The sequence below is a fragment of the Sebastes umbrosus genome, chromosome 10, assembly GCF_015220745.1.
Source record: "Sebastes umbrosus isolate fSebUmb1 chromosome 10, fSebUmb1.pri, whole genome shotgun sequence".
Taxonomy (NCBI): domain Eukaryota; kingdom Metazoa; phylum Chordata; class Actinopteri; order Perciformes; family Sebastidae; genus Sebastes; species Sebastes umbrosus.
The window spans coordinates 13,378,605-13,396,720 of record NC_051278.1 but is presented as its reverse complement, the minus strand read 5'-3'; positions in this window follow the sequence as shown (position 1 = coordinate 13,396,720).

Genomic DNA, 18,116 nt, shown 5'->3' with positions numbered 1-18,116 from the left:
AAATAGAGTTTAGTGCACTTTTATCTGCAGGCTGCTTTCAAAGTCATTTCATAACCGGTGCTTTTGTTAAAGTTAAAAGAACACTTACTTCAATGTAATTTTATTGCTCTTCCCTTTCACACTACATTGCAGCTTTCATATTGTTCTCAACAAGTAGGCACATGATGGCTCACCTTCCCGTCAGGAAGAGCAGCAGTCATAAAATACAGCCACGAGACAAAGATGTAGCAACAAGCTGCATATTCTTTATTTTAAACTGAAGAATGATGAAACTAATAAAAGGGGGCAGCCTATGGCTTTGCTGCTTTTCCGCACAAGTCAGGACATTTTTGACACCTTCAGCTCAAAGATTACAGTGTTTCGAAACTAGAGGATTTATTTGCTTCAATAAAATAGCTTTTTCAGCCCCTGGGTAGAGAAGAGGATTAGACGAGGAGTCAGTGGGAAGTATTCAACTCCACACCTGCTCACTGCTGCATCTGGGGAGAAACCCTCTTACTCAACAACCCTGGTTAGCACCCAAAAGACACACACATACACACACACACACACACTGAGGTGTTGCAACTTGTTGGAGGACAAAAAGATTAACAATGAATAGTTGCTGCACACATCCACTGCAGGGTGGGATAATAACCCTGCCAGGCTGCAACGCTGCTAAAAGAGCAGAACGTCTTGAGTGAAGCTCCTCCAACTTGTGTATTTATAGTCTTTAATTCTGCCCTGCAGCGAGTGTGTCTTCCCTGTCTGTCTCTGTCTCTCTCTCTGCTGTTTGGGACCTGCCAAACAGTCCTAAGGCAGAGACAATCTGAAAAGCCCGCCGGACTTGACAGCACCCAGACATAATGAGAACAGCCACTGATTGCATGAAGTCATCCTGCAAGACTACACATGCAGCCTCACCAGCAAACACTCAAGAGCAGACAAGAGCAGCTCTTCCTTTTCCCCACTGATTAAAAACGCTCGGGGGGAAGAGCGACACTTAGTAGGGAGAATGATCATTGAATTGAATTGTCACTGAATTGTTGTGTTTACTATATTAAAGGGTTCCTTCACCCAATCTGAAATGTATTTTCACATTTACTCTCACTGTTTTTTTTGCTTGCATTTTTAGCCTTATGTGCCCTGGTTTTATCAAAATAGTTCAACATTTTGGTTAATACGCTAATTATTATTTTTTTTTTTTCATAGGGTAAATATGAAGCTACAGCCAGCAGCCGGTTAACTTAGCTTAGCATAAAGACTGGAAACAGGGGAAAACAGCTAGCCTGGCTCTGTCCGAAGTTAAAGGAACAGTGTGTAACATTTCAGAGGATTTATTAGCAGAAATGGAATATAATATTCATAACTATTTCATCAGTGTATAATCACCTGAAACTAAGAATCGTTGTGTTTTTGTTAGCTTAGAATGAGCTCTTCATTTCTACATGGGGGGCGGGACCTCTTGACGGAGTCCGCCATGTTGCCAACATGCCACCGTAGTTCTGCTGTAACGTGAGCCGCAGAGTGCAAATAAGTGGTACCGCCAGCTGCCGTCTGACTTCCGTCGCTCCTAAAGTAGTGTTACTATGGTAAGGATGGCGAACAGCGTTACCACGGTTTTGCACTCAACGGCTCACGTTATCACAGTCTTGGAGAGGGAGGAGTGAGCGGAGGGGTATTCAGTTGGTTGCAATATGCAACCATACCACTAGATGCCGCCAAATCCTAAACACTGTGCCTTTAAGAAAATAAGCACAAGCACAATCTGTACAAAAAACAATGTCTCTTTATGCTAAGCTAAGATAACTGGCTGCTGGCTGAGGCTTCATATTTAGCCTCCCAAGTCTATCTGGCCCTGCAATCAGGTTAAAGTAATTGGAGTACTCTATATACACATACCATACAATTATCCACATATCAGACCTCTGACATGACCAAGGTTCAGATAATGTCACAGGGATACTGTACTGCTGTTTCTCACAAGCCAACTTGACAATATATCAGACACACCACAGAATGTACTGCAATGCTACATCAAACAATACACCATGTCTTAACTACCTGAGCTGCAAAGCTATTACTGTACCACTTCAAAGAAAGTCTTTTTCCTATTGTGTTGGAATAATCTGGCAAAGCGTAGAAGCAATCTGATTCCATATGTTTACCAAAATGGAGAAGGAGACTATGTTGAGTAAATTCAGGGTGTGACGGCAGTGTGTGTGTGACAGTGTGTTGATCTGTATGGAAGGTGACCCGCGGTAATCACCTCTGTGGGTCTGTTTGCGTCACATGGGGGCAACAGGCATCCGCTTTATGGCCGGGTGATGACAGTTTTTCTAGACTATGGAGTCGCAGGGGAAAAACTCCGCACAAAACACAAGGATACACACGCTCAGATACTCTATTAGCACACATGCACCCACACGAACAAAACAGTACGTTTCCACTCAGGAACACATTTCACAGCAATCTAGCACCCCGAGATTGTGAGAGACGAGACAGAGCCGAGGGGAGAAGAGGACAGAGAGTGAGAGAAATACAGAAAAAGACTTTGATTTGCAATGTCCTTTAGTTAATGAGATCACGGCAAACACCTTAAAACATGCACAATGTACAACAACCTGCACACGAACCTCTGTTACACCCAACTGCAGCCCCTCATTGCAATAACAGAGGAGAGAAACCCCAGTAGGCCCAGTGTGCAGACATAACAGTAACAGTATACCAATACACAAACATGACAATACAACGGACCCACCAGTGGAAGTCTGATTCAGTTGAAGGCCCACACCAGTGGTTGTGTGGAGATTTTAGCTCCTTTAACCTGCTGCTGCACCATTTTTATGTTTTTAGGTTTACTCAAATAAATCAGCATGCTAGTCTCATTATTCCCAGCTTTAGATACTTGATGGGCTGCAACTAGATACTAGGTACTAGGCACCTGATTGGACGAATGCTTTCCCTCGTGGGCTGCTGCCTCCAGCTTTCAAACCGGAACCAACATGGCGGTTCGTTTGGTAACGTTTTTCTCTCATATTACGAAAATAGTTCACCGAAATGTGTTTCTGAAAACATTTTGTGCCATGCAGTTGGTGAATCTGTCTCCATTTTAGATCACAACTGTTAATTTAAAAGTTTCCCGGGGGTTTCCAGAGGCGGCGAGTCGCACCGGACCCGCCTAATTTGCATAAAGTAGCCTAACCCTCAATTTTATTCAAATGAGGAGCGGCCAATGTGACGCCCCGTCTCTTTAATCACGCCGCCACGCTACCAGAATGCATTGCACGGCTGCTTACATAGACAGTTAATGGGAAGTGTGGGTGGAAAGGACGTGTACTGTGGACATGTACCATTAGTAGGATAATTCATTGCAAGTAGAGACCATTTTTGAAAGCTGCCTCAGTGGTGCATATAGTCAGCAGCTGAAAACTGTTTTTGGAAAATCTGAATCCAAAAACACAATATGCAAACACTGACAGGGATCATGCATAAGTTAAATGTATTTTTGCATGAAAAAAGGTTCTGCAGCTACTGTAGCATCGAGCAGTGAGCATTCTTGAACAAACCAAATTTTCAAAACAGGCTCTGTTGACAACTGCATTACAATACCATACCAATGTAACGTGTTCTACAAGTTCATTTTAATTGTGATAATACAACTAACTGCTGTCTAAAAGTCCTGAAATCAATGTAACTTTAAACTTCTACAACCTGTAATAATAAGCATTTTCAATCCAACAGCATGAAGACAATGTAAAGACTGATACTGAGCAATCTGAGGAGAAGTGATGCGGTCTCAACCCCACATTTGAGTCAACTTTAGGCAGAAACATGTCTGTTGCCCTGCACTGATCTTTTGGGTGGAGACAGCTTATAGAAAAACAGAGACGGATACATAAAGGAAGGGAGATGGACAAATGGCACGTCTGGCATGTATAGTGTTTCTGTAGTGTGCTGCAGCCAAATCACTGATGAGAAATCTCTCTCCGCTCAGCCACAAAGGGAGCTAGAGTTACCCTGTGACTAATGCACTGTCCCTCTCGTTTCCTACACCTTTTCCAACCTCCTTCACTTCCTCTCATCTCATCTGTTTTCCTGCTCATTTAATCTTCCTTTTGCTTTTGGATCCTCGCCTCCTCCAATCTTCTATCTCTGTCCACCTTCGGGTTGGATTCCAGTAGACACCGAACTTTCATCGGCCACAACGCCACGCGTACAGATGGAAGTAAGCAGAGCTTCGCAGCTGGTTGGCAAACGGGCGACTGCGAGGCTCTCGGGAGCCACCGAGGGGGGTTCTCTGGAGTTCAAAGGTGAATGAGATCTGGGCGCTGTGGGACGGAGTGATGAGGTGAATGGGAGTGCTGAAACAGACTCCAGACAGAATCAAGTATCAGTCCAAATCCCTGCTTGTTCACATCTATCAACTCCGGAGTGTCTGGTGACGTCCAAAACGTTTAGAAATAGGGAATCTCGCTGATGTTGTGCAATCTCTCTTTTTCCTCTCCCTTCAGTTCTGTCTGTCTCTTTGACACACATATGTCTGTTCATGTAAGGACCATTGTCTACATTTAGTTGCTCACCTCAAAACCCTAACCTATAGCCCACTACATAACTTTAACCTTTTAATAAATCAAACCAAAAGCAAAAATAATAAAAACATAACAACTATGCATTTTGTCTAAGATCAAGCCCTTGTGTTCACTGAGAGAGTTGTCGTCCATCTCTCTTTGTTTTTGTGATTTCTTTAATACTGCTTTAATACTTCTTCACTGCTACTAATACTTCACAGCAGTACTGCAGCTTTCTCTGCTGAAAACACACAGTGTTTAGTGTGAATATACTTTATATATGTACAGTAAGTCCGTACCCAAACATATTGTAATTCTGCAGTAAATTAAATCCTAAACCTCAGCCAAAATGACATCACTTTAAACATCCTCTTTCTGAAGCCTTAAAAGCTCAAACTGTTTCTCATAAGTACAGTATCATGTGCACATACACACACTAGCTTTTGTTGAGGCACACAGATATCAGCGGCGATTTGATTCATCATACTGTCTTTGAGTTTTTATGCCCGTTCAGACTGCTAGTAAATCAGCTCTGTTGGACGCTGTGTAGGACTTTGAAACAAATCCCCTCGTTTTCTTTAAACTGGTCCACATGGTGGGGTATCTGGACCCTAATACCCCTGATCCCTCTGCTTCTATTGGGATGTTTTACCAGTTGAATCCACGTTCACATACTGGAACTTTATCTTTAGCTATACATTAAAACAAAGATGTTAAGGTAAGCAGTCAAATCACACTTTAAAAAGCTCCAATATAACAAACAATTGTTATGAAGTCCCAAAATCTTGTGTTCTTAAATCAAGGTAACATCCTGCTACTGGAGTGAGATTTTACTTAAATATAAACCAACTTGTTTCTAGAGACTACACCTGTCTGAGAATGAAAAGCAGCAGCAGCAGCAGCAACAGTTTGGATGACAGTGTACAGTTTCTCCTGGACACAGCTGAACGCACTGCTTCCTTACACTGAAAGTGTGCTGCTAATGTCTCATAATTGCTAGCATGTGTGTGAATGTATTCAAGAATGGGTCGGTTGTTTTAGCAGCTCTAACTTTATTTTATAAGCAGGACATTTGTGCAATCACTTTCAAGTGTAGTTGAGAACGTGTCTGTCCAGGCAGGAAGCTCCACAGCTGAGGGGCCCCTCGCCCTCGCCCTCGCCCGCCGTATTGAGGCGAGTTGTCTGAAGAATTTAATCTAACCAAATCAGAGTCATCTTTTAAATTATCTCTGAAAGCAATAGCTTTGCATTTTGGGAGATATATTTATTTGCTTTCTTGCGAAGAGTTAGATGAGGAGATCGACCACTCTCGTGTCTGTACGGTAAATATGAAGTAAGAGCCAGGAGACGGTTAGCTTAACATGAAGACTGGAAGTAGGGGGAAACAGCTTGCTTTGCTCTGTCCAATGGTCAAATATAGGCCTATACCAGCACCTCTAATGCTCACAAGTTAAAACGTTATATTTTATTTAAGTTTAATCATCCGTAAAAATGTCAATTTATTAATTTACCCAGATTCCCCATTAGTTACTACCAAGGTAGACACTACTCATCCTGAGGTCTGTACAAAAACACTAGGCCTACATCACTATGTTAAAACAGATATGTAGTTAAAATCAAAAGCAAACAAAGGAACAAAAAACAAACAATAACAAAGCAACAAGTAACCACACCTTAAAAAACATTTGATACAGCTCAAAAACAAGCTTTTTAAAAGGGTTTCACAGGAAAAAGCTAGAGGCTGTTTCCTCTTATTTCCATTCTTTATGCTAAGCTAAGTGATCCATCTCCTGGCTGTTCTTCATATGTAATGGAAAGACATGAGAGTGGTATCAATCTTATCATCCAACTCTCAGCAAGAAAGCGAATAAGCTTTCCAAAATGTTGAAATATTCCTTAGAAGCTCAGTTTTATAGAGAGGTTTTCTTTTTTATTGGTTTTCTTTTTAATTACAACCTTTTGTTTTACCTTGCTTTTGTTATTACGTCTTTATTTACTTTATTTACTGAATATTTACTGCCCTTCTCTGGTATTCCCTAATTTGTTGTGAAACACACTGACCTTGTTTACGAAAAGTTTGATATCAAAAAAAGGTTTTATTATTAAGAGCATAAGAATTTAGTCGTATTTCCTTCTTCCTTCAGTATCTGCCATATCTTTTTTTAATTTCAAGATACTTGGCATCTTAGCAAATTTGATTTAAAAATTTTGAAATGATTTCACTTAATTTTCAGAAATGTCTCTTGTCTCAGAGAGAAATAAGTCTTGACGGCCAAATATGAGACTAAAGGTGCTATAATATGATAGAATAGAACATACTAGAATAATAGTAGTTAAATAGAACGGTACAATATGAATGATTATTGCCAGAATATGTTTGATCCTTTGTTTAAAACGTACCCAGACCCTCCACAGTGGCACATTTTTTCTTTTTTTCCTTTCATTTCTATACGTTTCTGTTCCTGGAGCCAGCGTTAGCAGTAAATCCCGGCTGGCAGAGACTCTGACAGTTCGGCTTGTGTGGATCTGTGGATAATTATCTGTGTCTGTACACGAGGAAGACGTCTTTGAGCTGTAAAGAACGACGGTGAAACGGGCCAAAATCAGACCAGCCTAATAAAATCCCCTTACAATTCTGTTTCTAATGTGTGGAGTCCACACTTCTTGCCTGTTCTTGATGTTAAACCAACAAAAGGTGAGAGGAAGGCTAAGTGCTTGAATGGGCATGCTGACTGTCTGAGTCAAGAATAATTATGGCAAACATTTGCTGGGTTGATGTGATGAAAAGCAGCACTTCGGTTCTTGTACAGCATATATTCCACAGCCACCGGGTGAAAAGGCCACATACCGAGCTAATTGTCAAGAAACACAATGCCTGAGCGCTTAGGTGTGTGTTTGTTTGCAGAAACCAGTGGCGTAACTTGATAACGAGTGTATGTGCGAGGTGTATGTGTAGGGTCGGGTTTCCCCGTTGTCTTGGGAAAGCGTCGCGTTTCAATCTTCTCCAGGAATCCGAGAGTTCAGCTCGGCGAGCACGTGGACGGGTCGCCGGGAGGGAAAGCCTGCGATTGGCTCGGAGAGTGAAAAGCACCTCCACGGCAGCAGCTTGGGTGACAGTGTACAGTTCTCCCTTGACACAGTTGAACGCACTGCTTCCATGCACTGAAAGTGTGCTGCTAATGTCTCATAATTGCTACCATGTGTATGCATGTATTCAGGGATGGGGGTTTTCCAGTTGTTATAGCAGCTTAAACACCATTTTATAGGCGGTGTGAAGTCACTCGTGTTTGGTGAATGTGTCTTTGCTTGTGTTTACGTTGCAACTGTAACCCTCTCCGTGTGACCGGAGCAGGTTTAAGCGGCCGGGCCGGTCCTCAGGTGAGCCACCGAGGCAGTGCGGGTAAGGCGATCCACCTGAGAACTGCCCAGGGAATTGTGGGCCATTGTGCGGAGGAGAAAGGCAGGGCCCTCCAGCGTGTGTCTGCTGAATAAGAGCCACTTGTGCCATTTTACACAACACACAATAACACCACCACAGGACGAACCAATCGAATCAACAGGCTATTCTCTTCCCTCTTCGCTATGACCTTGTGTACAAATACCTGCAATTATCGCTTCCCGACCCACCTCCACTGCACTGGTAAACAATACCAAGACAGCATATGAACACCACATACCATTGTTCCACTCCAGGAAACCATGAGGCCTTGAAAATCTATATTCTAGCTCAGTATATAGTTTGTGAAACTGATGCTTTTTATGTGGGGCAAACACAATAGATTCTCATGCCTGTGTTGAAATGCAGGGCAAAAGAGAAGATGCTGCTACCTCACCTAGAGAGATGCAATTAAGTTGTTTTCTTCAATTTACCTCATTACCATAGAGAGTTCTTTAATTTGTCTCATTTTCGGCTTTGCAAACTTAATGACCTGTTGCTGCGGGTGGCCCCGTTCAGTGCTCACAATGGCTTTAATTAAACTAACGTTTACCCCTCACAGAAAGACAAGAATGTGAGATTAAGAAGAGAATGAGAGACGCATCGCTTTAAGGTAGAAAACTTCAATATAGCTACAGCTGGTTCTTCTCACGGTGTCTCTTTGGGAAGCAAAACAGAGAGAAGCAGGGAGGCTGCACAGCCATAGGCGAGAAACATTCTCTGCTATTGAATTTCACATTCATGCATACGCTCAGAAGTGCCTCAGATGCATTTTTGGTCCGTCTTGTCGAGACACTTTCAGGTGTCAGGAGGAATGCTCGCTGCAATGATTTACAATCGGCTTATGAATGACAGGTAGGATCTATGAGGGGCTTGGGGAAGAGTGGAGGGGTGTGTTTGGGGGGGGCAAGACCAGACAGATGTGGGCGGAGGTGGAGAAGGAGTCTCGGTGAAGTACATCTTTGTGTAGGTGCCAAACACCCCATAGACGCCACCATCACATGATGCTCTTCTTGAGATCCTCTCCGCTCCTCTCCGTCCTGCTTGCCTCTACAGCTACATGGTATAAGTTGGCGGAGGGGGCACACCGTCTGCATACAGACTGACCTTTGTTTCACGCTCCTACCTGCGCAAAGTGCCTGTCACTCACATAAACACACAGCAGAAAGATGGAGGGAGAAGTAAGAGCGCAGTTAATACCTGCTGTCAATCTCCCCCCCTGACCTCTCCTGCACATTCCTCCCCTTCTTTGCTTATTAGTCGTATATTAGCTTTTCCATTTGTCTCCGCTCACCCCCGACAGGCTGTGTGTTGTCATACGGGCGTTGCGGAGGGCCACATGAAACCATTTGAAAGGTGGGCACAAAGGTAGCTCTGTTTTTCCAGACGCGAGGCAGCCGTGCAAATTGAAGCGTCGGTTCAGACTGTGACAGCAAAAATGGGCTGAGAGCAGGATGTGTGTGTGCGTGTGGATGTATGTGCATGTGTGTTGCCCACTGCGCTCCCCCAAAAGCTATCCAACCCTCTCCCCCCTACCAGCCCAAACCCAAGCCAGCCAACACCTGAAGCTTATTAAACATAAATCTCCACAGCGCCATAGATGTAACTTGAAACCCATATTGACTTTTAGGGGGAGCTTCATAAATCTTTTTGCTTCTCTCCTTCCTCTTTCGTCAACATTCCTTTTACATCCCACAGAGTGTTGTTTCAAAATGAAAACATTTGCCACTCCGCTGTTGACAAAGTATTTGAACTTTGGAGGTATGCTAAACAAACGTAGCGCATTTCAGAGAAACAGGAAAAACACATAAATATTGATTCTGTGGTGAAATTGAATCTGTATTCATTAAAAGTGGAAGGGTCACTGGAGGGTACTCTCATATGGAGAAAATATTAAAGTTAATTTTGAAGGAATGTGTGAACTGTTCTTATCGTAGTGATGAAAGGGACTAGTGTTAAAGGGGAATTACACCAAAACTACTATAGGCCTACATGTTCTGAAGAAGTAGATTTTACTGTCTGCAGACATCAATTGTCAAAAAGAAATACTTATATAATAAAGGAATACTTACTTAAACCTGCAATAACTTTTTCTTGGTTAACATTACTTAGAAATAAGGAGTTTTATTGCATTATTTAAAGGTACAGTGTGTAGGATTTGGCGGCATCTAGTGGTGTATATCGTATCGTACTATTATGGAGGCATCGTTGTTTCACTAGCATCTCTGAGTTGAACAGACTTAAAGCCTGCTTCACATATCCCTGATCATCACTGCAGCACTTTGCCAGCTTCTAATTGGCTAATTCACTCAACCTGTCCGGGCATAATCAGGACTTGTATAATGACAAAGAAAACAACTGTCATGTTTCCTTCACATCGTCAGTCTGTATCTCACTAAAGGTGCCTGCTCCTCAGCAGCGGATAAATTGGCTGGATTAGCCGAGTTATCTGCTCAGACAATGTGCCTCCTGTCTGAACTGAATCACGCTATGAGAACGGTGAACCAAAACAGTGTATGCCAAAATTGCTTCATAGACTACTAAGTGTTATTCTTGGGGCTTAAGGCAGAAAAATAGACACAGTAATTATTTCTAGTGCAGTAACACAATATGTCCATGGCATAAAGCCCTTTGGCAACATCACCTTTTCACACCAATGAAGTACCTTTGCATTGAGTCCAAGTGAAAAACAGAAGTATGTAAGTAGTAGCAGGAACTACAGGAAGCGATGATTGGTGTGGCCTGGAGGTGCATTCAGGTTTGAGATGAATCTATCAGCAGGGAAAGGGAGAAAATCGATACCATGATTTTGCAAGTACACCAAAGTGTTATAATATAGCCGAACATCTGGGTGCTATTCCCATCTAAGCAAGAGACACAGCAGCAGGATGTTCCAGACCGGGGGGACCCGGTTTGAATTTGTGGCTGCATCACAGGCCGCCACTGCCAGAGCCCTGGGCTAAGAGCCGCAGAGTTCACGACACGCTTCCCTCCCTGGAAAGAATGAGCGATCTCTGCCTACAATAAAAACCGGGCAGCAGTTTGATGCGTGTTTATATGTGTGTATGTGTGTGTGTGTGTACATGAAAGTGTCAGTGGGCAGGATTGGCAGCGGCTGCAGAGAAAGGGAACGGCGTAAAAGGAGAGCAGAGGAGAGAAGACTGGAGGTGTTATAAAGCGGGGACGTGCACAAAGGGCCCTCTGTGCAGGGGTGGCCGCTGGGTCACACACTCGCTTTCACACACATACACACACACACGCACACACACACACACACACACACACCTTCCTCAACCTGCCGCCACTACCTCCCCCAGGGGAACCTTCCATTCTGAAGCTGCCCAGCGTGAGCGGGGTGAGCTCATATAAATAACACGACAAATAAGGAAAAAGTGAGTGCAGAAAAAAAAAGATGGAGAGGAAAGACATGAGAGGGGAAAAATGCAGCGACAGCAGCAGCAGCCTGTTGAATAGGGATTTTTTCTCTCTAGCGACAATGTCTCATTGTTTTTCAGAGGAGGGGTGAGTGGGGGAAAGAAAACCACTGGAATTGTGGAATGTATGAGTCTCATTCATTACCCCCATTTTCTCCTGTTTAAAACATCCCCTGTAATAATAGCTGTGCTCACATACATAAATACAACAGTGATTTCCTTTGGCAAGCGGAGCACTTATGACATCTACCCCCAACAGGGAAAAGAGACAGTGAGACTGTGTATGTCTGAGCGAGAGAGACGTGTGTTTATGGACTCTGGCGTGCATTTGTGTATTTGTGTGTCTGTGGACGGTTTATACAAGAAACTGTTCTCTTTGCCCCCTGCAGAGCACAAACCATTTGACAAGCTGGTTGGCACCCCATGCTTACTTTGCTGCTTCTTGCCAAATCTGCTACTCCAGAGTGCTGCTTAATGCTAATAAAAACCTGAAGCACTAAACAAACATCCAGTGGGAAAAAAAAAAATAATTTGTCGCCAGTTGCTTGTTGTGTTTTTCTTATTCTTGTGGAACCGTCAGTGTCAGAATCCCTATAGCTGTGTTGTTTTTTTTCTGTTGTTCGGAGAGGAGCCCCCTCCAAAAACCACACCAAAGAGAGGCTCCAAATCCAAACATTATGGCTAGAGTCACACACCAAAGAGGACAAGCGTCCAGAAAGTGGTATTGGCCAACTAAACAAACAAACACAACACAGGATAAACCGCAGGAGAGTGGGAGGCGAAATGTCTCCTAACTCTGCCTGTCAGGACAGGACAGGCCGAGCCGAGCCTTTTACTCTGCCAGACAATTTTCCATATGGAACTCCGCTAACCCGTAAAGATTAACTATCTGATTCTCTCATGAGAATCCACACAGAATGCTTTGTGATGGGAAACACACATGAGAGGTGAGATTAATGGAGCATTATCCAAAGACTGCAACAATCCAAATAGTGCTCCATTTAAGGGGCTCCACCTCCCCCCTCTGCCTCATTTTCCTCTCTTCCGATACAGTGGGCCTCTATTCAAGAGAGACGGACATAAATATTTACAGTAATTTGATGCATGTAAGGACAAGACTTTCATCCGTAAAACTCAAAAACAACCACCATTAGGGGATAATGTAGTAGTGGAAGAATACTCTGATCGTTTACTGAAGTAAAAGTAGTAGGGCTGTCAATCGATTAAAATAGTTAATCGCCATTAATCACAAATTAATCGTGCATTGTTTTATCTGTTCAACATGTACCTTAAAGGGAGATTTGTGAAGTATTTAGTACAACATGGGATGGGAAATATGCTTGCTTTATGCAAATGTATGTATATATTTATTATTGGAAATCAATTAACAACACAAATCAATGATAAATATTGTCCAGAAACCCTCACAGGTACTACATTTAGCATAAAAAATATACTCAAATCATAACATGGCAAACTGCAGCCCAACAGGCAACAACAGCTGTCAGTGTGTCAGTGTGCTGACTTGACTATGATTTGCCCCAAACTGCATGTGATTATCATAAAGTGGGCATGTCTGTAAAGGGGAGACTCGTGGGTACCCAGAGAACCCATTTTCATTCACATATCTTGAGGTCAGAGGTCAAGGGACCCCTTTGAAAATGGCCATGCCAGTTTTTCCTCACCAAAATTTAGCGCAAGTTTGGAGCGTTATTTAACCTCTTTCTCGACAAGTTAGTATGACAAGTTTCTGAGCCTGGTACAACCTCTGGAAGATCAATTCCATTAATGCGTTAAAGAAATTAGTGGCATTAAAACAAATTTATGTTAACGCATTATTATCGCGTTAACTTTGACAGCTTTAAAAAGTAGCAATACTACAATGCAAAAATACTCCGTTATAAGTAAAAATCCTGCATTCAAAATCATACTCAAGTTAAAGTACAAAAGTGTTAGCACTTACTGTACACTTATATACTTAAAGTACCAAAAGTAAAAGTACTCATTGTGCAGAATGGCCAGAATGATATATATTATATTATTGGATTGTAATTATTGATGCATTAATGTGTTCATCACTTTAATGTTACTAGCTCATTTTAATTACTTTATGTACTGCTGGATAGCTTAATCTATAATAATATAGCATAGTTTGATGATTATTTTGTATTAATAATCCAAATCGGCAAAGTAACTTGTAACTAAAGCTGCCAAATAAATGTAGTGGTGTAAAAAGTACAACAAGTCCTTCTGAGATGTAGTGGAGTAGAAGTATAAAGTAGCATAAAATGGAAAATACTCAAATAAAGTACCTCAAAATTGTACTTAAGTGCAGTACTTGAGTGAAAGTACTTAGTTACATCCCATATCTCCTTCTTTCACTTGAAAATTAAATAGGTTGAATGAATTCATGTCGTTCACACCGCCCCGTTGTTAAGATTTATTTACAATGAAGTCTAAATAGACGCAGGTGTAAATTCCTGCTTTACTGGAGTCTCACGGGTTAAGACATGCGCTCACTTTGGTTTAATCAGTTATTTTTCTGGATGAATACACCGTAGACTTGCTGGGTATGTCTCTCTCCAGGCTAAACTGCTTCATTGAACTCTTAAATGAAGGTCGACCTTTGACCTTCTACCAAGATGTTGCCTCACGTTCCCCTGCGGTGCTTTGATTCAGATTTTTTAAAGTTAGATCTGGTGGCTTCTGGAAGAAATATCTAGCCTTGGATGATATGTAGCGCCAAAAGTGTCAATGAAAACTAGCTTGGCTATGAATCAGCGCTACATCGCAGGGGTCCCTGTTGCTGCAGCTCAGACCCACAAAGGTTGACATGAGCGGAGGAGACAGAGGGTATGTAGTTTGCCTCTTGGGGAATGTTTCTCAGAGCTCCTGAATAGGCCAAAACACAGTCAGCTGTGGTGGCTAAACAGATGGCTGCCTGGGCTGATGATTGCTTGTGTGCCTCGATTGATTTCCTGTTGCCAGAGCGGACAGGAAGTGATCTGGTGATGCGGCCATAAGACAGAGGTCGGGGCCTCTAACTGATTCTGACAATTCTGGGAGAAGGATGGTCCTGGCTCTCATTTTGGGAGACGATCGACTTTGACTAGAGATTCCTATTTATTACAACTTGAGTGTTATTTTTGGAGTTTAGCCCATTGTTTCTGTCGGCTAAAATAACACCAAGTTAATCAGGAACACTGTGACATCACTACATTGTGCGGTGTGAGCGTGTCAGTTGGTAGAAGATGTAACTGAAAATCTATTCAAGGACCATAAAAGTAAGACAGAAATTACGTCTGCTATTGCCGATGTCTGAACATTAAATGACTCAATAAGAGTCAACCTTGGACACACTCCAGCATACACCTCTCTTGTTGACTCCATGCAGTGCCAGTCATCTCACTAACTGTTAAAAAGACTCAATGCGTGTAATACATGCATGGGAACTACAGATGATGAAGGGAATGGGAAGGGAAGTGATGAGATACAGTGATATGTGGACAGACAGAAAATAAGGACAAGTAAAATAACTAACAACATTGTTTTGTTTTCTATGACATTAATTTGATGACATTTTAATAGTGTGAGCTTGACACATTGAAAATTAAAGAAATGCATACAGAAAAAAAAAACATGCACATGCTGCATTTAACATGTTGATGATGTCAAAATGTGAGTGTTTGATATCAACATTTTCTAAATGTAAAAAAAAGAAGCTTATTCAGCTGGTTTGGGTGGAGCTGAGCAATGTGAATAAACTAATAATATAAAATATGAGTAGCTCTCGGCCACTTTCATTTTATCAAAGTAGCTCTCAGAGGAAAAAAGGTTGGAGACCTCTGGTATAGAATAATGTGTAAACCTAGAACATGTACTGTGTAACATGTAGAGCTGAGGATATCGGTCTTTAAACTATGATGGAACAATTTGGGAAATAATTGTAGGTCTTGTCTTCTCTTCTAGATTTGTGTTGTTAACCTATAGGGATTAGTTTGTGCCTGAACTTCTTCTCACCTCCTTATTTTTAGCGATACTGTCACATTCCCAGATCTCTGCAGTTAATTTGTTGAATATGTTATCTTTATTGATAGGAATTATGGTCAGACCTTCAAAAAATAAGAAAAAAGAAACTGGAATTTCCCTTTAGGCTAAAAGATATTCTGTGTTTTTGTTAATGTCAACAAACTCCCTGACTTCCCTACTCTGTCTGATGCTCTCAACCCCAAACCCACTCGTTCCAACTGAAGACGCAAATATTTAAAATCGGGTCATGAATATATAGTTTCAGTTTTAAAAAAGGATGAATTATTTAGTAAAACAGCTTGACACTGAAGGTTTAAATAGAAGTAAATAGTGTATTTGTTAGGGGACTATTTTCACTTGTAAATTTGGTTGCAACAGGGCGGTGAATGTGGTATTGATTTAAAATAACCTATACATTCCACATATTAAGCATCATTGTGGTTTTAACAGATTTTGACAATAACAAATCTACAGAATATCACCAGACTTATCCTTAAATAACGTTTGTCTTACTCCGTGTCATCTATAGAAACTTCTAAAGCACAGAGAACTATCTGTAAGCTGATAAATCAACTTGTCTCTCTGTAGACACATAAGTCATAAGTCATTCCAACATTAATCCTAACTGGGCCGCTTAAAGAAGAAGCTCCTAATCAGGCTCTGTGTGCTGAAGCTCAGCGTCTCTCTCACACCTGGACCAGCTCCGGGGCCCGAGCTTTAAAGAGCTGTCAGTCAAAAGCTTAAGCTCCTGTGTGCTGGCTCGGGGCACCACTTAACCCGCCCAACAACTGCACCTGACTGAGCTTGTGCCGGGACGCCACCTCACCTCAGGGGAAACAACACTACGCTGCACTGGCTCACCCTGTACCTGCTGGCATGTGTGCCAGCCACTGTGTCACAGAGAGAGACGGGAACACAGAGTTTGTCATCCTTGATGATTTGTGGGAAAGTGCTTTATTATAGCAACGCCTCACAGATATCTCCGTGCACTCCCATTGCCCTCGCAGATCTTGGCAGTCTACGGTGAAGTGAGATACCGAAAGAAAATAAAACAAGGCCTTGCAGTGCTGGACCCGAGCCCCTCTCACACAGCCTGTACGCAGTGAGTGCTGCCAGAGCAAACACAGTGGCTGTTATTGTAGAGGACAATTACATACAGTTAAAAAGTATACTCCTCAGCCAGCGCCGGCCTGTTTTAAAACCCACTGTGAATAGAAGAACAAACACTGGGAGGAGTTCTCTCTCTCTCACACACACACAGAGTACACACCAAGTGAAAACACGCGGCCACACATACACACACGTGTATCCGTGCGTTTAGCTTCAGCCAACCGTGAACTCCCAGGCATCCACTTTCACCCAGCCTGACTGTTCGTCTAGCGACCCCGCTGTCCGGCGTCCAAACGGCACAATTATCTGCAATTTATGCTCAGACAAAACGGATCACTTCCCCGGTAAATGAAATTCCCCATTAGGAAGAGCAACAAGGGGGAGGGGATAAGGTTAGTGATACTTTCTCTGGTATGGGGCAAGAGAGGTCACATGGCATGCCGAGAGCGACATCATTCCCAGAAATGAAGCCATACAGACGCAAGAATCAGATGTTTTGTTGAGGGATTTCCTTAAAAAGTAAAGAAAAATGCCTTCTGAGGATGAAAGTAGAGGTGGAAATGCTTGTTAAAGGTACAATGTGTAGGATTTGGCGGCATCTAGCGGTGTGGTTCAGTCAATCAGACTGTTATCAGGCCATTAAATAGGCATTATCAGTTGCTATAAGCACCATAGATGTGGGGTCAATAGGGGGCTACTACACCAACTAGTAGGCTTTATCATCTATTCACATGGTAGATCACCGAAAGAAGGTATAAAAGAACACGACAGCGATCTCTAGCGACCGTAGTAATTATGACAGGAGCAGAAGCGGAAGTCAGACACTGTAGTATAGACAGCACGAAAGACCATATGGGATGGAGGTCGGGGGCGATTGATGGGACACAAAACACAGGGCTTCTCACTCAAGAGATTTTTTTTTTAAGCCGAATGTTGAATTTTTTTCCCTAAACTTAGCTAAAGTTGTAGTTGTGTTGCCTAAACCTAACTAAGTGTTTTTGGTGCCTAAACCTAAAGAAGCCTTTTTGTTTGTGTACATAAAGTTTCATTCAGATTTATAACGTGTTAGAACGTCTTGCTTTTAAGTTTCACTTTTACAACGTAGTTGGCATAGTAGGCCCCTATTGACCCACATCTATGGTGCTTATAGCGACTGATAATGCCTATTTAATGGCCTGATAATAGTCGAATCATGTGTGAGGCTGCAGATTGCAACCAACTGAGTACCTCTTTGCTCACTCCTCTCTTTCCAAGACTGCGGTAACGTGAGTCGCCAAGTGCAAAACCGTGGTAACACCGTTTGCCTCCCTCAGAGGCCATCCTTACCATAATAACACTATTTTAGGAGCAGTGGAAGTCAGATGGCAGTCCTGCAGTTCTGCAGTCTACGACTCACGTTACTGCAGTTTCACAAGCGTGTCGGAGAACTTCGGTGGCCTTCGGGTAATGTAAAAACGTGAAAGTGTTTGGTTTTGTCCGTTCTAGGCTACTGTAGAAACATGGCGGTGAAACATGGCGGTAAAACATGGCGGTGAAACATGGTGGACTCCGTGAAGA